The sequence below is a fragment of the Prionailurus bengalensis genome, chromosome C1 (genome assembly GCF_016509475.1).
Source record: "Prionailurus bengalensis isolate Pbe53 chromosome C1, Fcat_Pben_1.1_paternal_pri, whole genome shotgun sequence".
Taxonomy (NCBI): domain Eukaryota; kingdom Metazoa; phylum Chordata; class Mammalia; order Carnivora; family Felidae; genus Prionailurus; species Prionailurus bengalensis.
The window spans coordinates 47,485,597-47,508,877 of NC_057345.1; the positions used below are offsets into that span (position 1 = coordinate 47,485,597).

A 23,281-nucleotide genomic window follows, 5' to 3' on the forward strand; every position below is an offset into this window, starting at 1 on the left:
AAAAAAGAAACATCTCCACTGTCTGACACAGTTATCTATATAACTTCTAGATTCTTTTTCTTTTGTCCTAGTTGCTAAAAAAATCAGAGCTAAAATTATTTTAGACATTCCATTCAAATCGATACGGTGATATGTGGGTCTATTCGGTACTTCCAGAAATTTCTTCTTTAGTGATGCCGATTTTTCACATTCAGAAATTCATTCTAATGAAATAACTTATTCTGAAGCTCATGCTGCACCTGCTCTTTGTGAGTTTTGCGATGGATTGTAGCCCAAGCATGAGTAGATGACATTGCTAGAAATAAGTCATATGTCTACTAGCCCAAGCAACCAAATGAAGAGGAAAGGGAAGGTTAATACAAGGAAGTGAGAAAAGACACAAGGAAGTGAGAAAAAACACATATTCTCCATGTGTTTTCTCGTGCTTCACTAGTTTTGCCTCATTGCGGCTCAGGATTCTCCCCATTTTGTGGATGAGGAAACTGAGGCAATGAAAGATGAGAGTAACTTGCCTGTGGTCTCATTGCTAGTTGTGATGGAAATGGGATTCCCAGTCAGGTCTAAGACACCAAAGCCAATGCTCTTTAAACCTCACCGCCTGCAATGAACACACAGAAATGATTTTCAGATTCTCTGTCCTCTGGGATACTCCATGGTGCAGACACAGCGAGTGCACAATCCTCCTGGCATTTCACAGCTGGTCTACCTTACAAAATAGCTGTGATCTCCCACCCCCAGATCCCACTGAACCCCTTCCCTCCTGCTGGGTTAAGCATCACCTCACTGTGTGGCTCGATAAAGAAAACCCTGGGACATTAATGGCCTTGTTACCACCATTGGTGCTTAATGACCCTGCAGTTTCCTGTGGAGTGTAGTCTCCCTAGGCCAGTTGTTAATGAACCACTTCTTCATTCTCTGGTTCCAATGTATGTCTTTCACAGCAGCATCATGTTTTAGAGCCAGAGAGCAGACTGAGACACCCACTAGGTGCGAAGCACTGGAGTGTGTGCTTTGTACGCATTATCTTGTTGACAGCTCACTTAATCTGAAAATTGTCCTGTGGTGTAGCCAGTATTGTCCCCATTTTACAGATGAGCAAAGTGAGTCAGGGTAAGCCGATAGGCAAAGACCATACAGTTAGTAAATAAAAGAGCCAGGATTTGAATCCATGGGCACGAACTTCAAGACTCACATTTGTAACCACCAGTATTGACACCCTTAGGCAATTCTGCTTTGAGCCCTGACACTGAGGTCATTTGGTTGGTTTGCCCTGAGAAGGCTGCAAAATCCTTACTACATTTATTGCCTCTTCTCTTAGGTACATCAAGGGTTACAGAAATACCATCTCCCCCACTCTTGCAACTCCTTGAAATTGAGATAAATGCAGCTGGTGAGCAGAAACTTAAACCCATCCCACCTAATTTTAATTTACTGGAGTACAACACCTCAAGGCTTTTATTTCTTCCCATCGTGCCCACAAATTAGGAAGGAAACTTCATCATGAAGATAGAAGGAGTGAGCCAGAGTACTTGCATTCGAATGATTTCTGAACTCCACTGATTCAAGTTCCATTCAGGTACACATCAGCTAGTTGTTGAAAACTCTTAGTCAAATAAGAGAAACAAAGCTGCTTAGAGGTAGTAGGATTATTGCTGTTTCAGATCCAACATGGTTAAGAAACCCTCAGACCTCACCTGGTATTTTTGTTGCTTTTGAACGATGGTTCTTGGAGTCAATTACAGAAAAAGGAAAAAACACTCACACAAAATTTATGTATCGCTGAAGTTATTTTTAATATCAGTATCCTCAGGTCAGTATCTGATGTTAGGCAAGAAGAACCTGCAGTGATCTGGACGTTTTTAGAGGTGAGAATTGATAAGGCAGTGAGTTACCGTGTTGTCAGTCTCAATTTCCATATGTCTAAGAGGAGGAATTTAAAGAACCATTGAGGCCTTTCCTCACCCAGACATTCCACAGAGAGAAACTCTAAGGCTGAGGATCAAAGGGGAAGGCCATATAAGTTTGGCTACAGCCAAGTTACTCTGTCGAACTGCTGAAGAGTCTGTATTCTGGAGTCCATTCCTGAATCTCCTCCAACAGTCTCTCTATCTGATGATTTCACCCCCCACACCGTTACTCATGTACATCCACTGCAATCCAAATGCCCCTCTCTGTTCCTGTAGCTACCACGTTAGACCGAGCCACCATCATCCCTTACCTGGATCATTCCAAGGGCCTGTTAACTGTAACCCTACCTGAGTCTTGCACCCACTTAACTCCATCCTTTACACTGCAGCCCAACGAATCATTCTAAAATGCAAAACATGTCACTTCCCCGTTTAAACCACTTCAATGTCTCATCGCAGTCCAAAGGAATACAAGAAAAAGACCTTGCCAGCCTGCTTCTGCTTATATTTCCAGCCTTACTTTCCACTGCCTTCCATCTAACTTCTTGCCATGCCATGGCACTAAGTCCTCTGGGCTTTTGCTTTGGCTGTTCTCTCTGCCAGGGATGTACTGCACTCCTCTTTCAGATCCGTGGCTCTTACTCATAAATGCTCTGAGCCAGCTGACTTCATGACCCCCTGTTTGGAACAAGTCCCATACCTTGTGCTTCCGTAATATTCTTTGCATACCTTTTGCTTATTACTGGCCGAATCATCTGTAAGCCATAAGGAGCATCAGTATTTAGAGGCTACATCTAAGAATAAGGGCTGGTGACAGACACTCAGAAGGATAAATGAGGGAGGATGAGCAGACCAGGAGACAGTGGTAGTAGAAAAGCCAAAGAAAACAAGAGATTTAAGAAAGATGGGAAAATATAAAGAACTCCTAACACTCAACAACAACAAAAAAACCCCAAATGATGCAATTCAAAAATGGGCAAAGGACTTGAATAGACGTTTCTCTCAAGAAGATATATAAAGGGCCAATAAGCACACGAAAAGATGCTCAATCTCACTTATTGTCAGGGAAATGCAAATCAAAACTCCCATGAGATATCCCCTCATATCCATTAGGATGGGTGTTACCAGAGTAACAAAAAAATAAATAAATAACAAATGTTGGTGAGAACGTGGAACCCTGTACACTGTTTCTGGGAATGTAAATTGGTGCTGCTGCTGTAAGGAACAGCATGGCAGTTCCTAAAAAAAAAAAAAAAAAAGAATTACTATACGACCCAGAAATTCCACTTCTGGCATCTATCCAAAGAAATGAAAACAAGGACTCAGAGATTTGTTCATAGCAAGATTACTCATAATAGCTAAAACATGGAAGCAACCTAAGTGTCCACCAATGGATAAATGGATAAAAGGAAATGTAGTCTACCCAGACAGTGGACCATTAGCCCTAAAAAAGGAGATTCTGACACATAGTGCAACATGGATGAACCTTAAGTTCATTATGCTAAGTGAAATAAGCCTAATATTAATACTATATGATTCCTGTTATAAAGGTACCTAAGTAGTAAAAATCACAGGGAAAGAAAGTAACTAGTGATTGCCAGGGGCTGATGGAAGGGGGAATAGGGAGTTTGTGTTTCATGGGTACAGAGTTTCGGTTTTACAAGATGAAAAGAGCTCTGGAGACAGATGCTGGTGATGCTTGCATAATAACGTGAATGTACTTATGCCACTGAACTCTGCACTTAAAAATGATTAAGACTGTAAATTTTATGCTGCATTTTACCACAATTAAAAAATGGGAAAAAAAATAAACATGGAGTTAGTCTCCTGTATAAAATTCTGTTTGAACATCCAGTGAAATGAGTTCTGTTGGACTGAAAACATAGAAATCCTTGGTGCTCTTAGAAACAGGTTTTTGGATGAATAACCAATGAACACGTGGATTATTTCTTTACTAATCTTAATTCTTGCTTATGAGCTTGCTAGCCTTCAGAAGTTACAGGTTTGCAGAAGCAAAATGTTGGCAAGTTTTTATAAAGGATCAGATAATGCCTTATGTTGGAGCGAGGCTGTTTTTGACTGAGATCACCCTTTCCAGACAAGCAGATTCAAAGTGACTGCTCTCAGGGCAGGCCACTGTGGCCACAACAGGGCTTCTTTGGCTTCTAGCTGGAGCAAATGATCCTAGAAAATCTAATTACAATAGGCAGGGAGTCAGAACGGGGGTTTTCTTTCCAGCAGTAAAATTTGCAGCAAGGGCAGGTTTCAGAGAGGCTCTATTGGGGAAGCCAATATATCAAAGGCCATTGAAAGAGACAGATTCTCTGTTTCCCTCTGCTCCTTGATACAGCTGAAGAAATCGGCCTTACTGAGACCACTAACATAAAAACTGCATGCCTTACTGGAGTCTATGAGGCTGACTGCTCTCTTCTCCTCTCTTCTCCTGTCATCCTCTTCCTGGTTCTATAGGCTAAACCATCCTAGCTTTCTCTGTGCCCCTTAAATACTCTAAGCATCTCGGGGCCTCTGCCCTTGCTGTTCCATTTGCCTAAAATTCTTCTCCAAGATCCTTGCAAGTCTGCCTCCTTTTTGTCCTTCAGATGGCAACTCAAATGCGCTCCTCCTCAGACAGACCTTCTGTAACCACCATGGTCAAGGTACCCCTCAACTCCAGTTGACCTCTGGCCCACTCCCTCATAGTATTTTCTTTACAGCATTAGTATGTTCAAGAGATAGCCTCATTGATCTGTGTGTGTGTGAGTGGTCACTGTCTATCTCTGTTAAACTGTGAGCCTCCTGAAGGCAGGGGGCTGATCAGTGCTATACTGACACATCTTCTTGAACCAAATGGCACCCAACACATTAGGCACTCTGTTAAATGAATGCATGAATGAAGGTTTTCAAATGACCACAAATCTTCATGCATAAGCCAAGTTCTTCGTATCTCCACATCAGGCCTCTCGATTACTCCTTAAAGCTTCCAAAAAGCTAGCATCTTCGTTCCTCTGAAGAATATAATCCAGTGAGTGGTTCTCAAATGTGGGCTGCACTAGAACTACCAGGGTACTAGTTTAAAATACTAGGTTTCAGGGCCTTCCCCCCGGACACTCTATTTCAAAAGCTTGGAATGTGGCTCTGTACTCTGCAGGAGAGCCTGACGAAACTAGCAAACCACTCTTGGAAAACACAGTTCTATAGTTTAGCCCCTACACCCCTCATACCTCATAGATCCTACTATGACAACTCCAACCTTGGTGTATGCTGGGATGGAAGGATGGATGGATGGATAGATGGATGGACTATAATTCTTATAGGCCAACCAACACAAAAGGAAGGAAACAGAGGATTATGCTCATTGTGGACTTTCTAGGCAGAGACCACAGGAGGAACAAGGGCTGAAGAGATATTTGGGATATCCGATGGAGAGAAAATCAGAAGCCTTCACGGTTTCTATAACACAACATAAAGGGACTAAATTCATATGGATTCTCCCGGGGTTTCCAGAATTGGGATTCAATTCTCGATCACCTGAACTAAAGTGTTATCTGAGTAGTTCTATTATGGCAAGTTTTTCAACAGCACATAACAATTAGAATAAGCATCTTATATTTTTCAGGTACTTTATATAAATTCCTTTAATTCTTAGAACAACCCCAAATGTTCCTGTCTGCATATTACAAATGAAAAAAAAAAATGGGGGTTGAAACAACTGGTTCAAATCAAGGTGATGGGCAGGGATTTGAACTCAAGGCCGTGTGGCTCCAAAGCCCATGCTCCTCCCACCCTGCAGCCCAGAGGAGGCATGTTTTCCTTCCTGAATGTCAAAGTTTTGGGTGTTTGGTATGTTTATGTGCATGTGTATGTGCAGAAGAGAGAGGCCAGTGACTTTCTGTACACGAGTGTGTTGTGTTTTCGTCTCTACAGGTGCCTATATCTGTTGGTTCTTCTCTCCCTGGGCTCGCATAATCCTGGTCATTCCATTTTTACTTATATCTGGGATATTCTCTCTCTGTTTCAGTTAAAATTAAACACACACACACACACACACACACACACACTATTCTTAAGAACACAGTAACATGACCACTAGAATCAAGAGAGGTACTCTGAACCCCTGGCTCAGATTCCCAAAGGCTCCTTCTCTGGGTTTCTATGTAGACTCATTCCCTTCCCTCCTCACATAGGTTTCACCCACTAGAATCTATTGAAGCACTGTCTCTGGTTCTAGCTCCCTTCTCAGAGCACATCAATAAAGGAATAAAGGATTGTAATCCTTCTTACATGTAGGAAAGCAGGAAATTATGTGGTAATGGAAGAAGACTCATCCATCTCGCCCCTACCCTGACCCCAGCTAGACATGATCTTTCACACATACACACACACACACACACACACACACACACACACACACACACCTGTCTATGTGTGTCCTGGGGTTAATATTCTCCAAAGGCTTCTCCTGATCTAAATGAGTGGATACAGCCACGTCTGCCCTCCCTCCATTCCTGCATTCTTCTGGGGTCCCCTGTCTGTGTTAATGACATGCTGGCCACCTTCTAGCTCCTCAAAAACATCGAGCACTTTCCTGCCTTGTGGCCTTCTGCACAAAGTTGTCCCCTGTCCTTAGGCAATTCCTACTTGTCCGTCAGGGCTCAGCTCAGAGGTGGTCCACTGATCTCCTTGCACCCACACAAGGCCAGATGTACCTTTTGCAAACTCTCATTTGCACCTGGAATTAGTTAGCTATGCAACCTGGTTTTTCATGACCATCTTCCCCAGCTTAGGAAAGCGTCCTGAGGGCCATGCCTGTCTTACACATTTGCGCGTGTCCAGTGCTTGTAAAAGGCTTGTCATTTAGTAGATATAAATGCAACTAAGTATTTGTTGAATGAAGGGATAAATGATCCTTAGTTTCCTCATCTGTAGAGATAACAAAAACCCTATGAGGATTAAATGAGATAACAGACGTGACACTGCCTGACCCATAATAAGATTTTGTTTTTGTTTTTTGGTTGTTCTCTAGATAGAGAAGCTCAAAAATGAAATCAGCTGCCTCCCAGGATTGTAAGTTTTCTGCCATTAGGGGCCTTTGAACCTAATATGGATGAAAATTTTGCAGGGATATTGTAGAAGGAATGGTCAGTGAGTCTAGATGAGTGGTGCACAATCTTGGCTTCAGATTACAATCAACTGGAGAATTAAGACAAAAAAAAAAAAATGACTGATGACCCCAGAGATCCTGATTTAATTGGTCTGGGATGGGATCCAAGAAGGAATATTTTTTAACCCAGACAATTCTAATGTGAACCATTTTGCTAACCACTGGTTTAAAATAGATGATCTTTAAATTTTCTTCTAACCATGAGAGGCTGTCACTCCGGGAAAGCAAAAAGACCACTGTTTCTTCTCAGAGAGGGAAAGAAGGAGGGTGAGGAAGGAAGAGGTGGGGGAGGAGGACAAGAGAAAGGGAGGGGAAGAAGGAGGGGGAAGGAGAGAAAAAGGAGAGGGGAAGAAGAAGAAGGAAAGAACGCTTTAGCATAGTACATTTTTGTTTTTAATTTAAAAATTAAAAACCTATAGGTGTATGATTCTAGAGTCAACCACAAGGCAATTTAAAGAGCACTGGCTTTGGAGTCTCAGATCCTCTCTAGTGAAGAATTTGGGGCCTTTCTAGCCTTGCAATTTAGAGTAAATCACTTGCCTCACTGAACTTGTTTTCCCAGTTTAAAATGGAGATAAGGATAACCTTGTTAGAGATTCTGCAAGAATTCAATAAAGTAAGATATACAAAAGGGTCCCGAAAGTGTTAGCACAAGGTAAGTTCTCGGTAAGGAATTGATATGTGTGTGTGTATATATATATATCTTTTATTATCGATGTGAATACATTATGTAAGCCTACATGCAGTTATAAGGCATTATTGTTGTGATTACTGGCCAGCCCAGGTGGAAAGCGATGGAATTGATTTTTTCTTTCTTTCTTTCTGTTTTTTTTAGCCCAGAAACATTCTTAGAGGGCTGTGGTTTTCTCTCGTGTACTGGTGTTGGTTAAGTCTTCTTAATAACACACACACACACACACACACACACACACACACACACACTCACACATACACGTGTATACACATACACACACACATACATATATTTTTCCTTTTTTCTGAGTCCCCACTGAATGACAGCATGCCTGAGAAAATATGAATCAGAATTTATGGTGTTGTGCTACTCTCCCCCAGGGTGTGGGGTCACATATATATTGCTAGAAATGATCCACCCACTCGTTGCTCTCATGGTCCTTACAGAACTGAACACCTGACCCTAAACAATGGAGGGAAAGATTCAAGGGTCTGCATTGCAAGGAATGAAATTTTAAACACATTCTCAGTATCGGCTTGTAAAAGGATGCCAGTTCCTGAGCATGTCCTGTCTGAAAGAATGGTCACTGACGCATACAAGCAAGCCAGGTCACATTACCCCACACTGACACAGCCTCCAGCACAGGAAACAAGCCCAACGCAGGGGAGTCTCCACACCAGCTGAGCCTGGCTGCACCCCTCACTATCTGTGACTACAGGCAGGCCCCCTGGCCTTTCTGGAACCCCTCACTTACTGTGAAATGCAGCAGTCATACTTGTTCTGGTGACCGCCCCCCCCGCCCCGCCCCAAGCTGCCTGAGGGTCACGAGCACAGACTCCAGGCAAATGCTTTTTTGGCATTGCAAGCCAAGGATGGCTAGGATTGCCAATGATGACTGAACACATTGGGGTCTTAAGGAACCTTCAGTTCCTTTTTTTTTTTTTCCAACGTTTTTTATTTTTATTTTTGGGACAGAGAGAGACAGAGCATGAACGGGGGAGGGGCAGAGAGAGAGGGAGACACAGAATCGGAAACAGGCTCCAGGCTCTGAGCCATCAGCCCAGAGCCTGACGCGGGGCTCGAACTCCCGGACCGCAAGATCGTGACCTGGCTGAAGTCAGACGCTTAACCGACTGCGCCACCCAGGCGCCCCCAGTTCCTTTTTTTTAAGTTTATTTATTTTGAGAGAGAGAGTGCATGCAAGAGCAGGATAGGGGCAGAGAGAGAGAGAGGGAGAGAGAGAATCCCAAGCACAAGGTAAGTCCTCATTAAGGAATTGCTATATATACATATATATAGCATATATATATACACATATATATAGCATATATATAGCATATATATACATATATATAGCATATATATATACATATATATAGCATATATATACACATATATATAGCATATATATACACATAAATATATGCTATATATATAGCATTTATATATATACATATATAGCATATATATATACACTATATATATAGCATATATATATATACACAAGTATATGTGTATACACACACACACACACACACACACACACACATATATAGCATATATATATATATAGACTCTATCTCAGGAACCAAGAGATCATCACCTGAGCCAAAATCAACAGTTGGTTATGTAACCGACTGAGCCACTCAGGCACCCCAAGGAAACTTCAGTTCTAACAGGACTCTCAAAATCCTGGTTTCCTCATGAAGATATCCCTGTTTTGTTAGTCCTACACATTCCATATTCCTATAATTCAAACATCTAATCTTCCTAGGTTTTAAAACTGTCCAGGGGGCTGGATACACCAGATAGGGTGGTAATGAAGAAGCCAAATATAGAGAACAAGTGTTTAATCTGCTGGAACAACAGTTTAGGCATAGACACAGGCTAATGTGTTATAATGGTGATGACAAGGGGCACCTGGGTGGCTTAGTCGGTTAAGCGTCCAACTTCGGCCCAGGTCATGATCTCACAGTCCATGAGTTCAAGCCCCGCGTCAGGCTCCGTGCTGACAGCTCAGAGCCTAGAGCCTGCTTCCGATTCTCTGTCTCCCTCTCTCTCTGCCCCTTCCCTGCTAGTGCTCTGTCTCTCTCTGTCTCAAAAATAAATAAACACATTTAAAAATTTTTAAAAAATGGTGATGACAAGAGGGAGAGAGATGTGGGTTTAACACAAAGTGGGCTTTATAATGCTCTTTACAAGTACAGAGCTCAATTTTAGGGAAGAAGGGGGTATCAGCTTTTGACAAATGTGAACCACTGATGCCTACCGCAGATTCTGATATGCCTCAGGCATTCGGGTGGGATGGTGGGGAGAAGAACTGTGTGTATGTACTTACACATTTTGGAAAAATGTCCTGGGTGATTGTTACATTGTCTCTCTCCTCCAATCCCTCCATGGTTGAGAACTCCTGCTTAACATCATATGCTCCACCTTATTTACATAGCCCAACTAGGGAAGCAGCCCAAGTATCCATCAACCGATGAATGGATAAAGAAGTGACATATATGAAAGAGTATTATATATAGTATATACAATAATACATACATAATACTAATATAATACTATTATTATAATAGTATAATATAAAAGAAAATTTTTTAAAAAAGAATGAAATCTTGCCCTTTGCAATGACATGGATGGAGCTAGAGAGTATAATGCTAAGCAAAATAAGTCAGAGAAAGACAAATACCATATGATTTTACTCACGTGGAATGTGAGAAACAAAACAAATGAGCAAGAAAAGCAAAAGAGAGAGGCAAACCAAGAAACAGACCCTTAACTATAGAGAACAAACTGGTGGTTGCCAGAGGGGAGGGAGGATGGGGGAAGTAGGGGATGGGGATTAAAGAGTACACTTATCATGATGAAAAACCTGAAACAAAATTATTTAAAAAATAAAATTATGTGCTCCATATAGACACCCGGTGAACTAAGCCTGGCTTATTTAACCTCCAGTTCAACTCCTGAGCATCAAACATCCTCCAGTCTGCAGAGCTGACTTTCCCACATGGTCTCTACCTATTAGTTATAATAACAATGGTAACAAGACGAATACCTTCTAGACACACAATACCTCACCATTGGTGAAACCCCTTCCCATGTATCTACTTTATTTGATCCTCACCACCTTATCCCCATCTGGCAGAAAGGAGCTTGTGACTCAGAGGGGTGAAGCAACTTGCCTGAGGTCACACAGCCAAGAAGGGACTTGAGTTAAATCCAAGTCTCCCAGATCTATAGCTACAGTTCTCTCCACTTCTGCCCCACAAATAAAAAGAACTATTAGTGCTGCTGCTCAACCCTTCATCTGTTTTAAACACTACTAGTTATTATGTGGTAGATACTGAGCTAATCATTTTACATATAGTATATAGCTTATTTCCCAAACAACCCTTCAAGGTAAGTATTACTGCCCCATTTTACAGCTAAAAACACTGAAGCTCAGAGGTGAAGAGACTTACCCAAAACTGCCGTCAGTTTAGCCATCCTCTCCTCCCTGATTCCTGCTCTTGACAGGTATGTCTGCACCAAGGATCTGCTTTGTGACCCCACAGCACTATCACACTGTGTTGACAGCAGTTGTTCAGACACGTGTCCTGTCCACGACTGTGGTCTCTCCAAATGCAGAGCTATGTCTGATCCCAAGGTCGCTTGCAACAATCCCAGGGCTCACACACACTATGTGTGTGTATAAGTATCATAGAGCTCAGAGAATATGCCCAGAACTAGATTTTGAACACAAATCTTTCTGATCCCTGAATATCTTATTTGGTTCTATCAAAAACGGCCCCCAAACAGGCCAGGCATAAACCCAGATTCTGTCCTGAGAAAACTGTCCTTCTTTCCAAAGTGACTCTAGCCATTTCTCTAACCAGACCTAAAGGTGTAGCTGGCCTTCTAACAAGAGAATGCCAACCCTGTCCCCAAAGATCACAGTACCTGGGTGAGACCAGAGCTGGCTAGGAATAATTAGCAAATTCTTCCTCCAGTCTCTGCATTAGGAAAAGGAAGTTCCAATTACAAATGTGCTGAGAAAATCGCTACTCAAATGCACAGAGTGATTTTCAAGGCATTGACACCTCCCTGGTATGCTTGCTTATTAGATACAGGGGTTGAGGAGGATGAAGGAGTATTTAAAAGCTAGTTTTCAGACCAATGAATCTGAAGAAATTCTCTTTATTGGTCTGCAAGAGGAGGTGGGGATGGGGGGAGCAGAACCAGATCTGATAAAGGAGATTAAATGGCCTTATACATCTGACAGCAAAGAACAGTCCCCATGGGAATCCCAAATCCTGCTGGTGCTAATAAAGTGCACGATATTACTCCGGTAATATAGTGTACAATATAAGGCGTCCAGATGCCGGGGCCAGAGCCACGACCTACATCTTCCGCAAACCAATTTTCTGCTGGGTTGGATGTGTAAAAAAGAATCCAAATACAGATTTTTTTTTTTTTTTCATCGCAAGAAGAATTGCTTCTCTGGCTTTTTTCCCTTGGCCTGTCTGCTCCTCCCACCCCTGCGTTCTCAAAGTGGGAATTACTTCTAATCCACTCACAGGAGAAATCACTGCCTCACCCAAGTGTGGGCTATTACGGAACAAGTGGGCTGCTTGTGGGCTTCCCAGTAGCCATGGGGTCCAGGGGAACACACGGAGGATTTGCAGTCACACACGCTAGGTTCAAATCCTCATTCTTCCATTTATAAGCTATGTCTCCTTGAGCAGATTGCCCCATGTTTCTCTAAGCACGATTCCTCACGCCCCTTACAGAAGTGCCCTGTTTGTTAAAGATACCGCATATGAAGTGCCTAGCACAACACAGGAGGTGTTTCACTGGCAATAACAATCAGCAGCAGTGGTACGAGCAGCTTCTGTTAGCTAAAAGCTTAAAGGCAACCTCTTAGAGGAAGAGCTCTCTTTTGGCAAGGAGTTTAGGGATTGAAAGCATTGAAACTTATTAATAAGATGAACAGCAACAGTACTTTATTACCAGCTCCTGAGCATCCTCTGAATGTGACGTTATAAGCATTGTTATAAGCATCGAGAAAATGCTTATAAGGGAGCCCAGTCGCTCCCTTCCAAAACCTTGTAGACCAGTGGGGAAGCTGAGCAATGTCACGGCACACGGTGCATGATACCATGTCCCCAGCAATTTAACATCAGTCACCTCATTTGACCCTCCCAGGAACTGCACAAAGTAGGCAAGACATGCGTTGTTAATCCCCACTTAGTAGGCAACAAAACACAACAAAAAAACAAGATAGAAGAAGCAGCCCAGAGAGATGGAGTGGATTGGCTAAATTCGTACGTGAGGCAGAGTCAGAGTTGAGCAGGTCTTCTAAATGCTCATTTCCAGTCCTCGGGCCTGAACCACTCTGGGATGGCTCTGGCTTGGCCTGTGATCAGAACACCAGCTCTGGCCCTCTCAGAATTCATGACATTTCCACTGCCCATGATTATTCTGTTCAAAAATGTTGGAGACTTCTCAGACCCAGCCCAGAGTGGCATATGAGACATGCTATCCTAGTGTTACTTGGCTGATTATAATAAGGATGATAACAACAGATATATAATATCCTTCCTTTGTAGCACAATTTTTAGTTCAAACAGTGCTCTCCTATGTGCCGACACTAGTGAATGAGTGTGTGTGTGTGTGTGTGTGTGTGTGTGTGTGTTTTACTGTTAAAAGTAGATGTTATTATCCCATGTCACAGGGGATGAAAAGGAGGTTCTGAGAAGTTTACTTTCTCAAAGTCACAAACGAAGTAAAGCACAGAGGCCAGGCTCAAGGCAGCTGTCTAGAAGTCCAAGCCTTGGGCTCTTCTTACTGACATGCAGTCATCTGACTCATCACAGGTATGATGTGAATCCTCAGAATCTACACAGTGGGCGATAGTTCCCTCATCAGAGCACTCTGGAATGCAGTGAACAGTTGAGAATAAATGAAAATGCCCTCCATCTCCTCCTCAAAAATAGTTGACATGCATTGAATGCCTGCTCCGTCAAAGGCACTTTGCCAAATGCTTTCCACGGACTATTTTGTATCATCCTTAACAGGTGGGCTCCATGATCAGCTTTACTTTACAAAGAGACTTCGAGAGGTGAACTAACTTGCTCTGGGAACAGGGTGGTGTAGTTTGGATTTGAACTCAGGCAGTGTGGCCCCCACAGACACTAACGATAGTATCCTTTGTTTAATCATCGGCACAATCTCCAACCAGTGTCTTATGGAGAAACCCATTGTTCACTGACCGCCACTAACTGCCAGACACAGCCCTCAAAAGCTAGTTATATTTACTCATTAAATCCTCATAAGCATTCTATAAGGTAGACATTACTGCCCCATTTTACAGAGGAGGATAACCGTGGCCAAGAGATGTTGACGGTTTGCCTAAGATTGCAGAACCTGCTAAAAGCAGAAGCATTTTCAAGCACAGAAACACCCGGGGAAATGTTCATTCTCCCTTCAACAACTCTGAAATCTCCTAAAAGTAAGTAATCTGAAATACACAAAGGAGAAAGGTGCGAAGAAGGAAACTGGAGGCAACAGAGCCAAAGGCCTGTAGCATTCTAACTGCACAGCTCTCCAAAATCAGTAGAGTTTGCAAAAGACTGGATTTGTCTGGAAAGGCTCTGTGGAGGAAGCAGAACTCCAAGTGGGCCTTGAGGCCTGGAGGAGATTTGGATGGGCAAGGTATCCCAGAAAAGCATATTAAAAATTGAAGTTAGGGGTCCAGAAATAGATCCAAGTAGCAAAGGGGAGCCACAGCAATTTGCAAATGGTGGAGGAGGCCTATTTTGTAGGGTTAAAGCTTGTGTCCAACACAGTGTTTAAGCCCCACGCCCACAGCAAACTGAAATCTCTTTGTTCTCCTTTAGCATGCAGCCCACCAGGAGTGGCAATGGAAAAAAGGCACAGGAAGAAAATAAACCAAGAAGGAAAAGATAACACACACATCTCATGTGGGCCTTCAGGAAGGATGGGAGAAGCAGGGCAGGGAGAGGGAGAAGCACCAGCCAGCCTCAGTTCTTCCTTTGCTCATCCCTCCCCCTTCTTTTCCCTTCCCTCCCCCGTTTCCTGCATGCAGCAGCGAATGTATGAATGCTTGGATGGCTTGGCAAAACACTCTCCAAGATTTATTTCTGTTGGACAATCTTGCATTCTTTTTTTTCCCCCTGCTGACAACTCTGTCAACAGCAGGCTCCTCTGTGAGGCTGTGAATTTGGAAATCACGTACTTGATACAGACATTGTTGCAATGATACAAACCAGACTAAGAAAGTGGACTCCTGAGATTAGGGAGACCTGCAGACCTACTTGGTTCATTACCTGGGAGTCACCGAGACCTCAGGGCTTGGCGAAGAGACCATCTGGGGAGGGGGAGGGGGAGGGGGCAGCGGTCCTGGGCGTGTGGTCAGTTCAAGGCAAGGAGATGGTTCCAGTAGTTCAAAAGCTAGATCTGTTTGTACGAGCTCCAACAGTAGCTTTGAATTGCTTTGAAACTCGAGTGTTGATAAGCCGCTAGGTAGCGGGGTACTGGGTAATAAATGTGAAAAATGTTTTGTCGAGTGCAGATTTCTATATCAGTGTAAAGGATTGTATTTATTACCTTTTTGTGAAAGGAAAGAAATGTATTTTATGTCTGTTTTTGGAAATTAGGCACATATAAGGACAAATAGACTTAGAAGCATAGAATTTCAGAGCTGGAAAGAAATTCATTCATTCCATCAGCAGGCATTTAGAGCCTGCATCTGGGAATCGGGCCCTGTGTGGGCTCTGGGGAGGTGGAGAAGAACCAGCCCCAGGCCCCTGAGGACTCCACAGGCAGTGATCAGGGCAGGGACAGGGGAGGCACTGGAGGTGACAGGAATGCAGGATGGGCCTGGGGGGCAGCTCCAGCAGCCGGGGCATCAAGAAAAGCTTTCCTCTGGAAAGGAAATTCGGTCTGAATTCCAAAGGAGGATGTGACCAGGCAGAGATGAGAGATCAGGGTGGAAAGGGAGCTATGGGGGCATATTAAGCACAGGATCAACAACGGCATGGACTCTGAGATCTTTAGTTCACAGGTGTGAAAACCGAGGCTCAGAGAGGTAAGTTAACTTACTCAAATCACCCAGGCAGTAAGGGGTACAACTAGCATTCACTCCAAGGCTTGCTTTTAACAACTTCATTACGCTGTTTACATATGAAACATGGAGTATAATACCTTCATTTAAAGGGTCAGTAACTTACCCACAACCACAGAGTCAGTTAGTGGCAGACTTGAGATTAGAGCCCAGGTCTTCCCCTTCCAGGTCCAGTGCCCATTTCGTGGTGCTGTTCAGACTCTACACACCTCCCAGTCCTGCCGGGTCCAGAATTCCCCACCATATCCTTGCTCCTGGAGCCTTCCCGTGGCTCCCTCACTGTGGAACTCAGTCATCAAGACTGATGCTTTCATTTCTTTTTCATTAAGTTGACAAAAAGAATGAGGTCACTCTCCCTTCTGGTGCCATTTCCCACCCTTGGAAACTCCCAAGGTCAGAAGGTCATCAGGCATTCTCACTTCCAAGCCATCCACTTAAAGGCCAGCTGGACTGGGAATAAAACACCTCGGTGTCAGGCATTTAATTTTTAAAGGGAGAGCAAAATGGCGAGAAGACTTTAAAAATTGCTCTCAGCTTTCTGTGTAATCGCCAGGGGGCTGGAGGTCACCACCAATCCCCACATCTCTGGAGACTCTCCAGCTTAGAGGAGCAGGCGGGGTATTTGTTCCCGGAGCCAGAGAAAATTGCAGACCCGACCCCACCTTCCTTGTGCTCAGAACGGACTGACCTCTACAACAAAACCCAACTCCTTATTTAACGTTCAGCTCCCTCCAAAGCCTCAACCACTGACAAAGAACCAATACAAAGGACAAAGCAGCACCCTCTTAGAAGGATTCTTAAGAAGGTCCTGGTATGTTATGACACCCAGGTTTGCAGGAAGGCAGCATCTCCAGGTAAGTGCCTGATCCTGAGAATCACAGCTGAATGGGAAGCAGACATACAACCAAATGCAGCAACAAAGTAAGTGTTTATTAAACTTAGGCTGCGCTAAGCTCCGAAGAGGTGTGACACAATCATGCTAATATTGATTGGATGTCTACAATAGCATAGATCCTCTCCATATAATCTCTCTGCATCTCCCAACAGCTCTGCCAGGTAGGAATTACAGCATCATGGTTGGCAATATGATGTGATGGTTAAAACTGTGGGCTCCAGAGCCAGACAGACTGGGTTTGAATCCCACTTCGGTCCCTTATTAAGTGTGTGACCGTGAGCAAGTCACATAACCTCTGTGCCAATGTGTCCTCAGCTGTGTAACAGGGGTGACTATAGTAGCAAGTTCACAGGATTATAGTGAGGAGGGTCAAACACTCAGAAGAGTGCCTGGCACGTGCAATGATTCAGTAGGTGTTAGTTGTCTCTGTCAACTCTATCGTGTATTTGGGGAAACAGTCCAGAGACAGTGAGTGAACTGCTACAGCCAGTTGGTTGGAGAGGCTAGAAGTGAAATTTGGGGGTTTCTCACCTGTAGCTCAGCTCATATATTGCCTTAGAATATTTTTATTTGTTTTACTTTACTTATTTTGAGAGCATGAGAGTGGGGGAGGGGCAGAGGGAGATGGCGAGAGAGAGAGACAGAGAGACAGAGAGAGAGAGACAGAGAGAGACAGAGTCCCAAGCAGGCTCTGCATTCGATGTGGGACTCCATCTCAGGAAATGTGAGACTGTGACTTGAGCTGAAACCAAGAGTCCGAGGCTTAACCAACTGAGCTATCCAGTCACCCTTGCCTTAGGATATTTTAATTTATAACGTTATTACCGTAACATTATGTATCTTTGGCAGAGCACAGGAGGATTAGTTCTATTTCAAAGGTAATGAACTTGAGATTTAGCAAAGGGAGCTGATTGGGCCCAGGCCATATATATGACAACTGGCAAAGCCAGATACTGAACTTGGGTCTTGGGAGAGCTCACCCATCCACCACACAGCAGGGAGGGGAAGGGAGAAGCAGAGTGGGACTGGGCAAGTTAAGTGGGTGAGAAACAAGATGGCAGACTTGGCAACGGAGGTGTGAGGAGAGGAAGGCTGGATGGAGGTGCAAACCATGAGCTCGAGGTCCTACACCGTCACTGTATAACGATTATATTATTGAGCAAGATGATTTCCAACCACAAGGTTTGAAACAGAGTTTACTCTGTGCTCTGTGATGACCACCCTGTCTGAGAAAGAGCATGCTTAGCTTGGAGTGCAAAGGGCACATCCCCTTGCTGAGTGGGCTTCCCCAGGACAAACTGCAGCCTCCTACCTGCCACTCCTGAGCGTGGCCAGGATGTGCTGACATCTGAGTTGACCCACTGCCCCCATGACTCCCTTGTGAACCATCAAGGAACTCATTCTGCACTGTGCCCCACATCAAAGCTGAAAGGAAGAAGAGCCTGTGACCCTGAAGAGCTTGAGTCCAATGGAGGAGAAGCATATTGAACATGGGAAGTATAGCCTGATGAAGTATAAGGTGTTGCGGGAGCACAGAAGAGAGAGCCTAACTCTGCCTCAGTAGGTGAGCAGAAGCGGCACTCAGAGAAGGTGATGTCTGAGTGGAATTTTGATGAATAGGATGGTCCTGAAAGATGGAGAGTAACAAGTGACAGGGATGGCACTACATGTAGGTGCAGGGAAAAGCACGAACAAAGGCTCTGCACAAATGTTTCCTCCTCAGAGCAGTTGCCCCCGACCATTCATATATAATAACAAATTCTTTGTTCCCTGCTTTATTTCTCTTCGCCTGTACTATTTATGACATTATATCGTCTACTTGTTTATTATCCATCTCTCACTGGATATAAGCACCATCAAAGCAGACTTACTGTTTTCTGTGTTTCTGTACCCCGCTGCCTACAACCATACGTGGCACCCAGTGGGTACTCAATAAATATCTATGGAACAAATGAGCAAGTTGCAGGTAGGTGTGGCTAAGAACGCCATGCAAATGCTTGTATTCTTGCATCTTTAATGTGAAGCAGGATTTAGGGACCATTTTCTTTTTTCTTTTTTTTAAATTTTTTTTTAACGTTTATTTTTGAGACAGAGAGAGACAGAGCATGAACGGGGGAGGGTCAGAGAGAGAGGGAGACACAGAATCTGAAACAGGCTCCAGGCTCTGAGCTGTCAGCACAGAGCCCGACGCGGGGCTCAAACTCACGGACCGCGAGATCATGACCTGAGCCGAAGTCAGCCGCTTAACTGATAATAAATTAATAATAAATTAACTTTATTTATTTTGAGACAGACACAGCACAAGTGGGGGAGGGGCAGAGAGAGAGAGAGGGAGAGGGAATCTCAAGCAGGCAATGCACTGCCAGCACAGAGCCTGATGTGGGCTCAACCCCACAAAGCTGTGAGATTGTGAACTGAGCTGAAACCAAGTTGGACACTTAACTGACTGTGCCACCCAGGTGCTCCTAAGGGACCATTTTCTTAATCACGTCTCTCTCTCCCCATCCTCCTAACACAAAATACATGGATTGAAGTGTGGAGAGGAGGAGGAGAAAGGAGCTGACATTTACTGAGTACTGACTATAGTGATAGTTCACATAATTTCAGTCTCTGTAACAACTTCTGAGTAGGTATCGCTCTCCCTAATTTATAGTAAAGAAATTCTAGCTGCACGTGATTTACTCATTCTCCCAGCTGCTGCCAAGGGAAGAGGCAGGGCTGGGGTTTGAACACACGTCTGCCTAATCCCCCGGGGCGTGCCCAGTGACCATACGGACCCCCCTCTGGAACCCTGTCTGCAATGAGATACTGTAAGCTGTGTGCAGTGTGAGGACCTGGCAGGAAGTTCCCCTGCTTCCAAAGTGCCTGCTCTTATCCAGGTCTTTTCATTATCTCACTAATTCTCTCGATAATCTCTGATGCAAAGTATTCACACCCCCTTTAATTGTGTCAGGAGATAGTTTCTGGAACTGAGTCACTTCACCTGGCTGGCGAAGCGGGTAGGGAAGCAGCATATTGGAACCTGGCTTCCAGGAGGTCTGACTCCCAAACCTGTGATCTTTCCCCCAAGCTACTGTGAGCCACAGACCAGAGGAATTTGAAATCTCAAAAGAAATCTCCATTTCAGTTCCTGGAACACATGACAGTTTCTCACCCCAGATTGTTCTCAGCTCAGTATGAAAACATGTAACAGGGTATGAATGCCTGAGTGAAAGAAAGACCTAAACTTAAATTATTCCAGAAAGGCACGCTATTGTCAGTGATTGACAACCAGTCTCGACTCTCACCAGTGACAGCCACACACAAAGTAAGCCTTCAAAAAGAGCTTGGTTCTCTTCAATTAGCAGAGCTGAAATGAAACCACTTAGAAAATTATACTATTGGGCAACTGGTGGGTTTTAAACATAATGAGAAAAATAAAGGCTAGGCTGATGTTTACCATCAGCCGAGCTAGAAACGTCAGATGTGCCAGGACTCAGGCCCACACATTCTCCCTGTCTGCCTCTGTGCCACTGCTCCAACCCCACAGCTATTCATTCTTTCGTTCCTGTACCAAATATATATTGGTTCCCTACTGCCAAGGACTGGAGCTACAATGGGGAGCAAAACGGATGTGGTCACGCCTCCTGCTGCTTCCAGACAAGTAAACAGGGCCGCAGTACCCTGTGATAGGTGACATAATGGGGATAATGCAGGGTGCTCAGAGGCATGGCACAGACACAGGACTGAAAAACTGAAATTTCACACTGAGGGGAAAACAGTCCTAAAGGGGCAGAAAAGCCTACCCAGCAGGCTGCAGGCTCAGCCATCGGGAGAAGGCCAAGGGTGGTCAGGGCAGGGGCCGGGCAGCCATGGAAGGCAGGGGCCCTCATCCTGCTGGGCCCATCTGTCTATTCCCCGGGAGTGCTAGAATTACAGCTCTGGAAAGCTGGAAGAAGTTCAAGTGTCTCAGCACCATTCATTCAACAAAACATGTCCCAGATATGCAACGGTTCAGGAGGACACAAGAGCATAGCACACACAAGGACCTGCAAGTGATTCCCTGGGCCTCAGTGGCCCAGGCTGATCAAAGAAGGCCAGGGATGGGAAAGGTTTGCGCTTCATCCCGAGGCAACGGGGAGCCACTGAGGGCTTGAGGCAGAGGAAGTAACACCCTCAGATTTGAGATTTGCCAGGTACCATTCTGAGAGTGAGATACAGAGGCGGGACCCTGAGCTCTGAATGACTCACTCCAGAGCCTCTGACCTTAACCAAGTCCCATATTTGTGGGGTTCCTGGAATCTGTAGGGCCAAGACCTAGAAGAAATGGACAAGAGGTGTTTATCTGGCTGAAGGAAAACTCTTAAGACTTGCTTCTCAGATCTGGATCTCAGGGGAATAGGAAGACAGCAAGGACGGCCTTGCCTCCATAATTAGCTGTTTACGGGTGGATCAGCCTACGCCCCTCCCCCAAGCCTCCGCAACTACATCTCTGTGAGGGTTGGAGGGTTAGGCAGCTAATTACAAACGACAATCACCCACATTCAATGAAATGTTACCCTGGGCCAAGTGCTCCCTTGATTCAATGCCCACAAGCACCCTGTGAAGTGGTTCCAGTTACGACCATCCTCATTTAACGGCAGTGCAAACTGAACTTTGGAGACGCTTCACAGCCTGATGAGAGTTGGATAGTTTAAGCAACTTGTAGAACCAGGATTCGAACCCAACATGTCAAGGGCTTGGCCATGAAAACATCCTATTTTGAGGCCCTCATCAATTTTTTTTTTTTTTGCAAGGATTTTCTGAGCACCTAGGCTGTGAGGGTGAAGAGATAAGGAGGCAGGGTTCCTTCAGGGACAGACACATATTCTTTCCCAGGGTGGGGGCCCTGAATTCTAGTCCCGCCTGGGTCATTAACCGTGCCTCCACATGGAGAGTGTGTGGGGTGTGTATAGACAGAGGGGTGGATGAGGTGGGTGTGACAAAATCCTTTCTCTCAGTCTCCCCCCCACACCCCCTCCCCTTACTGGGGAATCAGTCTGTGCCCATGGGATGTCACAGACGACCCAGGACTGAGATGCCCAACACCTGGCACAGTTCAAAGAGCAGCATCCTCCCACTGAACTTAACCTGAGTCAGCCAGACACCCAAATAAAGGGCTGATGGGGCGGCTGGGTCCCTATTGGGCGGATCCAGCCACCACAATCTGGATAGAAGGTGCGCCTACAGCTCTCACAGCCAGGCCACTCATGGTGGACAGCGCCCAGAAAGCCAGTCTGAGACAGGGATCTCTGCCTTAGAGGTCAAGAGATTGGGTCAGACCTGGGGCCAAAGTGCCCCTGGAGGCAAGCTTAGTTAAGCTGCTCCAAACCACGGACAGCAGTATACTGGCCAATTAGAGCTAATCAGCCACCTGTGGGGTGGGGGTGGGGGGCAGAAAGGCCGTAGAGGGGCTGTCGGGAGGCCTGTGCCTCCCTTTGCTCCACCAACCCCCCCCCCCCCCGCCAACCTGGCAGTGCCTGCAGGAGCCAAGGCCGGCAGACCTGCCCTCCCACCTCCAGGTAACCCACTCTGCTCTGACTAATGAGCCGAATCCTGTGACGGAGGGTACAACCTGCTGAGAAATGTTTTCTCCCTTCTTCTAATAAACTTTTCAAAAAGGCTCCTGAGATCCACGGCTGGATTCTCCCATGAACACAGCCCCAGGTGTCTAGGGGACAGAGGCACACAGTAACAGCTCATTTAGCAGGGAACAAATGGCCTCCTTTCAGGCCAATAAATGAAACATTATGCACTCAGACAAGCTCTGGGGCCCAAGACGGGTGTTGATCAGAAAGACACGCAGAGGACACAGCACCCACTCCTTTGAAAAATCCCCTGATTGCTTCGGGGGTAAAAAAGATGAAAGATGATGTTCCCTTCAAACAACCCAGAAGGCAAAACGCAAAAGTGTTGGTTGGAGTAAAATACTGAAATCAAGATGATTATTAACGGTAATAATAGCTTATATGTGTACATCCAGTCCCTTGTCATTCATAATTCTCCTTCACATGCATCACCTCTTTGAAGCCTCGTGGCAATTCTATGAAGCAAGAAAGGTGACAGACAGCACCCCACTTCATAGAGAAGAATTTGGGGAGGCTGAGAGATTAAGCTCAAAGTCACACAAGTCAAATGTCAATGTCACAGTTCAAACCAAGGCTTCTAATTCCAGATCCACTACACTTTCCATATTTGGACAGCAAATCCAAATTTTGTTATGTTCCTTTTACACTTTTTAAGAAATCGTATTGTATTAGGGCTGGAAAGGTCCTTAATAATCACTGGAAACCCAGAACCCAAAGACATAAAAAAACATACTCAAGGTCAAACATCAAAGTAGGACAGGTCCTTGGTCTCCATACTCCTTCCTGGTCAATGTTCTTCTGACTTTGCTTCCATTCAGGCCCAGTTACAAGAAATATTTCTACAGAAACGAGCAATACAAATATTTTCTTTTATGCTGTCCTCTTAAAAA

General features: G+C 44.7%; 1 protein-coding gene and 1 long non-coding RNA gene across 9 annotated transcripts in view; one reads left to right on the plus strand and one right to left on the minus strand.

Moving 5' to 3' along the window:
• Positions 1-23,281, minus strand: part of DAB1 (DAB adaptor protein 1) — a 1,144,406-nt gene that overhangs the window by 1,108,834 nt on the left and 12,291 nt on the right. The window lies entirely within an intron of this gene.
• On the plus strand, positions 10,590-15,121 carry LOC122480564. The gene is made up of 3 exons (XR_006296596.1): positions 10,590-11,281; positions 14,118-14,255; positions 14,644-15,121. It is a non-coding gene; the product is annotated as an uncharacterized LOC122480564 (long non-coding RNA).